Source organism: Alexandromys fortis, unplaced genomic scaffold (genome assembly GCF_014885135.2).
Source record: "Alexandromys fortis isolate MF-2015 unplaced genomic scaffold, M_Fortis_MF-2015_v1.1 scaffold_3, whole genome shotgun sequence".
Lineage (NCBI taxonomy): Eukaryota > Metazoa > Chordata > Mammalia > Rodentia > Cricetidae > Alexandromys > Alexandromys fortis.
This window is the reverse complement of record NW_026067909.1, coordinates 22,828,499-22,835,408: the sequence shown is the minus strand read 5'-3', so window position 1 is coordinate 22,835,408 and position 6,910 is coordinate 22,828,499.

The following is a 6,910-nucleotide window of genomic DNA, read 5'->3' as shown; positions in this document are numbered from 1 at the left end:
AGACCATGTCTCAAAAAGAAAAATATAAAAAGAAGCAGCTGAGAATACTTAAGGAAGGTGTGGTTCACAGGACTGATAAAATGACCTTTAGCTCTAGCCCTATCTTAGAAGATTCCTGTGCTTCCTCTGACACTTAGCTACCACCTCCCACTCGGCTTCAGCTTCCCTATAACTATTTCCATTTTCTTTCTTTTTTTTTTTGTGGGGGCAGGGAGTAAGATAGGGTTTTCTCTATGTAACAGCCCTGGCTGTCCTGGAACTCGTTTGTAGACCAGGGTGGCTTCAAACTCAATGAGATTCACTTGACTCTGCCTCCCAAGTGCTGGAATTAAAGGCATGCACCACCACTACCCGGCAGTATTTCCATTTTTTATATTGTAGTTTCTTTATTTTTTCCTTTCTTGTTTTTCTTTTTTTTTTCTTTTGAGACAGCCTCTCATTCTGTTTCTCAAGGTAACTACCCAATCCCCTGCCTTACCTTCCCTAGTAAATTTGGTGGGATGGTCTAAATTGTCAGTCCAGTCTTCAGGAGGCTTGGGCAGGAAGATGGAGAAACGGGCTCTATAAGGAGACCTTATCTAAGAAAGGAATAAGGAAAGAAAGAAAGAAAGAAAGAAAGAAAGAAAGAAAGAAAGAAAGAAAGAAAGAAAGAAAGAAAACCAACACTTTATCATTTGGATATGGTATTGAATTATTATAAGTTAAATTAAGTGATTGGTAATGGGTATCACGGACTTAAATATTTTGGCGTGTTGCATTTTAGTGTGTAACAGGAGTGAACAAGAGTTACCTCTTGCTGGCCATAGCGTATGCTTTAACAATGTCAGAAAACCCACTATGTGGGGCACTGGTCAGCATCAGCCCCTTAGACCTGGCTTACAGAGCACAGTATAACTACAGAAACAAGCCAGGGAGCTTGGCTGAGTTGTTCAAAGTAGCACATAGCCTAACAAGTTTGAAACCTTCGGCAGCTGTGTTCCGTGGACAACCTACTGGAGCCACCATGTATGTGGTCATGGCTACTCCAGATGGTGACTTGGCAACCATGATGAGCCCCTGGTTCCCAAGCTAAGGCCTTGTTTGTCCCAGTAGGGTTCCTTCCTCTCCTTTTCTTCCAGCTCTGTTCCCAATACTCCCAAACCACTTCTGTGTTTCTCCTCCCTAGAATATCCTCTTGACAGCTCTCAGCTTCAATTTGTTCTGTAACTAAGACATATTTGAGATTGTGCTTAAAAAAAAAAAGAATGTAAGCCTCTAATCTGTAAAGTTACCCTTTCTGTACAAATGCGTGTCCATTTATCCTCTGGTTGCAGACCAATCAGAGGAGCCCCTGCATGGGATACACTAGCTGGTCCAAGTGAGGATCTCAAAGAAATAGAGGAATGGGTCCTTTACGCAGTATGATGCTAGAGCTACAGGGACATTTGGGTTCAGCAGAGGCCTGTCCAGAGGTGCTCTTAATCTCCGTGAAGTTCCACTTCTGGGAAGGTGCAGCCCTCCCGTGACTTTGGTCACCAGATGCCTCAGGCACATCTCGTATTACTGTGTATGGCAAACGATACATAATAAAGGACTAGAGTCAGGGACCAGTAAGACACGTAAATTAGATTAGGGACCTTGGTATGAGGAAATACTTTGTGTAACTTTCAATAAATGCGTCTTTGTATGGCTCTTCGGGGGTTCAGTTCATCAGAAGAGGCTGGACCTTCCTGCTGCCACAAAGGCCTTAAATTTTTATCTAGGATTGCTTTCTTTCTTTAACTGACCTGCACTGCACAGTGTACCCCAACAGGAAGGCTTCTTTTCCAAGATAAGGGAGCTACAGCCACCAGTTCCTAGAAGAGCTTAAAAATCCCCTTTCCTTCCATCCTCCCTCTCATCTTTGTCCTGGGAAATGAGAAGCAAGCCAGTGTATTGCTACTTCAGAAAGAACTGATTGGAAGGCTATGGGTTTCCACTAAACAAAGTGCCCATGTAACTCCGTTCAGTGAGTCCCCAGAAATAATGGGGCCTCTTTTTCTTAAAATTTATTTGATTTTTAAATGTATGTGTATGTGTGAAGACATGCATGCTGGTACCTGTGAGGCTGGAAGGGAAAAGTGTAGTCCCTAACTAGAGTTACAGGTGATTTGAGCTACCTTATTCGTGTTCTGGGTCTCCTAAGAGCAGCAAGTGCTCCCTCTTAACTGCTGGACCATCTGTCTCCCTCTCCTCTTGAAAACAGCATGTCACAAGCATGGACCACTGCTCTCGCAGAACAGTAGAGTGTATTTCCGAGCTGAATTCCATGAGCAAACACAGTCACACACTGGCCTCTCTGCTCAAGGTGGGTGGCTGGCTACCTTGGGATTGTGCAAGATGTCTCTGTGGCTGACCTGTAATGGAAGCAGGTCTGACGCAGGTGGAAGGACAGACAGATTGACCACAGGAATCAAGCTCTTGTCAGAGCACCAGAGTTTCACAATGTGCAGGCTAATGACATCACAGGGGGAAACATAACAAAGTGTAACTGGCGTTGCTAACAGATCACAAACACGGAACGTCCCGGATTCAAATGTGTACTTGGTCGGTGAGGAAAAAGAAAACAATGCTTCAGTTGCACAGTTTCAGCGCCCACTACATGGGACCTGGGTCGAGAACTCCCTCAAGTCTTGTTTGGAGTCAGTACAACCAATATTTGAAGTTGAAAAAAGCAAACACAGATTTGGGTTTCTATGAAACTGTGTGAAATGGCAGGGAAATTTGCATCAGTGAAGTACTTGTTAGAACAGTGTTTGAAAGGAGGCAATTTCTATCACGTATCTTTGGAACCTTTTATGGTATTGCAAAAATGAAGGAAGGCCAGGCGGTGCTGGTGCATGCCTTTAATCCCAGCACTCGGGAGGCAGAGGCAGGTGATCTCTGTGAGTTCCAGAACAGGCTCCAAAACTACAGAGAAACCTGTCTTGGAAAAAAAAAAAAGAAAGGTAAGAAAGTCAGATCACATATATATTTTATGAACCATAAACGTATCCATTTTTAAGGATAAAATAACGGTAGCATAATTACCGATGATGCTCATAACTGCTCACCGTTTTGTGAGTCATCAATAATAGGAAACATGCCATAACTGAAACAAATTCCTCTCCTCCTATATTTTAGGAAAAACTTGGCAACAGGTGACATAATCCCCAAGCTATGGTATAATCATTTTGTCTATGAAAAGCTATCTAGAAGTAGGAAGGGCTGGGGTTGGCTGACAGCTCAGCCAGGTCTGGGTCAGATTTTCCATGACAGAGTTCCACGGCCCACGACTGTCTAGTGATGGTGAGACAGCGGGCACAGCTCCATGTGTAGTAACCTCACATGCTTTGTCCAAGTCAGGAGGAAGCATTCTCATGCGTCTTCCTGTCGGAGGAAAACATCTCTCCTCCCTGACAGTGTTCAGCCAGGCTTCACCTTGGGGTCCACAGGCCCAGAACTGGCTTTCATTCCCTCTCTCAACAATAATAATAGTAATGGACAGAGACTAGAATTACCCATCATTCATGTGGAACAGGGCCCAGGAAAGTCCTGAAAAGATCCAGCTAGCAAACCCTGCCGACTTTCCAGGACATGCTGTCTCTACCGTGTGCAATTGGCTTTGCCACCAAGAGCCATGGGCACTGCAGATAATTAAGTGGGGTTGTTTTCCAACAAGACTTCATTTTTCTTTGCACATGGAAATTTCATCTCATATGAGTGAGATTGCTTCTTTGGTTTGCTGTGATGAAACCATGACCAAAAGCAATCCGGCTGCTTTTACAGATTAGAGTCCATGTCTAATGGACAAAAGCAACGACAATATCTAATTTTAACTTCTCACACTGTATCACTCTTGCGTTTTTCAACTCTTTGAAGCCAAGTTTTTTAAAGCATTTGGAACAGCTGAAGGAGTAGGCTTGTCAACCAGGTTTAGTATGAGTGTTTTGCTCCCTTAGAAGCGTAGGAGGGGCCCACATTCTCTGCGATTAAAACACCCCTTCTTGAAAAGAGGAGAAAGCAGTGGCTCCCCAAATTTTCTAGCAGCAATCTCTTCACTCAAAAATTTTTATGTATTTAGGGAGCCATAATAGATATACAAATCAAACATTCATTTATAATAAACCCTAAATTTGCTTTAAAATAATTCTTTGGTATACATATCTTGTTTGTTTATTTGTTTGTTTGAGACAGGGTTTCTCTGTGTAACAGCCCTAGCTGTCCTGGAAGTCGCTCTGTAAACCAGGCTAACCTCGAACTCACAGTGATCCACCTGCCTCTGCCTCAGAATGCTAGGATGAGAGGAAAGTGTCTCTCCACCTCTGGCAAGTTCCCACATCTTTGCCAAGTCATTGAAATAGCCTTTGGTAAGGAGAACTATACCCCCAGGGCGTTCTCATAGCAATTCCACATGGGGAAGAAGATGCAGAGGCTGGAACTGAACTGTGTTCTGATGGCATGTCCCGTGGACACTTTCTGAGAGTTGGTGATGTCTTCTGAATGTGACGGCAGCGTGGCTCTTAGTCCTGCCTGATTCTCAAGAACCATTTCACAGGCAGGGTTCTGAACTGTGTAAGAACAAGAAGAAAAAAACTAGCTGAACGATAAGCAGAAGCAAGCAAGCGTCGTGGCTGCATTTGTTTTTCTGTTCTGTTGACCACAGATGTAGTCTGAGCAGCTGTCCTAAATCTCCTGCCTCTGTGACTTGCCCACATGATGGACTATAACCTGTGATCTGAAGCCAAATAAACCCTTTTCCCCCCTAAGCCGCTTTTTGCCATGGTATTTGTCTTAGTTTTATTCTGTGATGTGATAAAATATTGTTTCAGCTTAAGAGGCTCACTATTTCAGAGGTTTCAGTGCATGGTCCTTTAGCTTTGTCCTTTCAGGGCTGTGTGGCACTGAAGCCATCATAACCGGGTAGGTTGTAGAGTAAAATAAAGCCCTCACCTCATGGTGGCCAGAAAGCAATGAGAGAAAACATTCCCTTCAAGATCATACCCCTAGTGGGCTGGAAAGATATCTCAGGAATTAAGAGCATTTATGATTCCTGCAGAGGACCTGAGTTTGGATTTCCAGAATCCACGTGCTGGCTCACAACAATTCATAACTCCAGTTCCAGTTCCAGTTCTTCTGGCATCTGCGGGCACCAGGAATGCATGTTTTATACACAGACATACATGCAAGCAAAACTCAATTGCTACTCATTGAGCCACATCCACACCCTATGATGATGCTTTTACTCACATTTAACATCAAGACTCTTTTGAATAGGTTAGTTAGTGCTGTGTGAGAAAGAGAATGAACCAGACTGTCCTGGTGATGGCACACACCTGTCCTCGGAGTACAGGAGATGATGTGGCAGAAGGGTTGTATGCACTACCAAATTAGTCATTAAAAATAAGTTTTATAGACAAATTTATAAGTTCTCAAAAAAGGAATATTCATAAAACAAAATTAGAAGATAAAAAAAATATAGTTGGTCCTATTGTATTAGAAATGGTTGTGAGACTATCATATGACTCTGTTGTCTCCTTTGGGTTTCCCTTGCCATTATTATTTTTTATCTGTCTGTTTATTTTTATTTATTTATTTTGGTTTTTGGAGACAGAGTCTCTCTTTGTAGCTTTGGAGCCTGCCCTGGAACTTGCTCTGTAGACTAGACTGGCCTTGAACTCACAGAGACTCGCCTGTCTCTGCCTCCTAAGTGCTGGGATTAAAGGCCACCATTGCCCAGCATATTTTTTTGTTTAATAGAAAAATTTGTAGGAGTCTGTTGAGTGTATTTGCCAATTTTCTCTCTAGAGGATCAAAACTGATATATATGAGGTTTATTAGAGCGGGTTACATGCTGTGGTCTGGCCAGCAGCAGAGAGGGCAGGGATCTGGTTGTTGTTCAATCCACAAGGTTGGATGTCTCAGCAGTCCCAGTCTGGTGCTGGAGTCCCAGGGAAGTCCCAGAAAGCTTCTGGTCTTTATATACAATAGAAATCTGGAGAAGTGGTTGTGTGCCTAGATGTGCTGTTTGCAGAAGCCTATGCATTGCATGCAACGCCTGCAGTTTCTATGAATGCCAGAAGAGGACATTGGACCTCCTCTCCCCCATGAGCTGGAGTTACAAATGGTTGTGAGTTAGAATCAAACCTGGGTTCTCTGGAAGAGCAGCCAGTGCTGTTAACCACTGAGCCATCTCTCCAGCCCCCTGAAGCCCCGTTTTAAAATCTTATCCGTCTCCTTGCTGTCCATTCTACCTTTATATTTCTGCAGCACTCAGCGGGCTATTTACGCATTCATCTCCTCAGTTGTCTATTGCTGGCACCGGCACCCCACTGCTGGCGCAGCTGCGGTTGGAAACCAGCAAAAGCGAGGACTTACTGCTTTTAACTGATGTTTCTCTACTTTCGGGCAGCTCTCAGCTGTGTGTAACTGCTTGCTTTCCATACAATGGAATGAACTTTCAAGTTCAGACTCTCTCTTTCACTAGTCCTGTTTCAAGAGCTCAGTAGCAGCTTATGGATTGTGGTTTGTGGCTTGTGGGCAGGACACACAGGGCAATTTCATCATCTCCATAACTTCTATTAAATCAGCAGCTGGTACACTGTGGCATTCAGGAAACAATGGCAGCCAGTGCTCTTAACCTCTGAGCCATCTCTCCAGTCCTGCAAAGAAATTTTGTCTGTTGTGGATTTTGTTTTGTTTTTTTTGTTGTGGGTTTTGGTTTGTCTGTTTGTTTTTTGCTTTTGTTTGCTTGATTGCTTACTTTGATTTGTTTCCTTATGTGGGGATGGAGGTGGCAGCAATGAGGAAAGGGGGAGGATGGGGACCAGGAGGAAAAGCTCCAAAGAATCAACAAAGAAGTAACTAAGGGGAAAAAAAGAATACAATGGACAACATAAATTGACCCGATAGC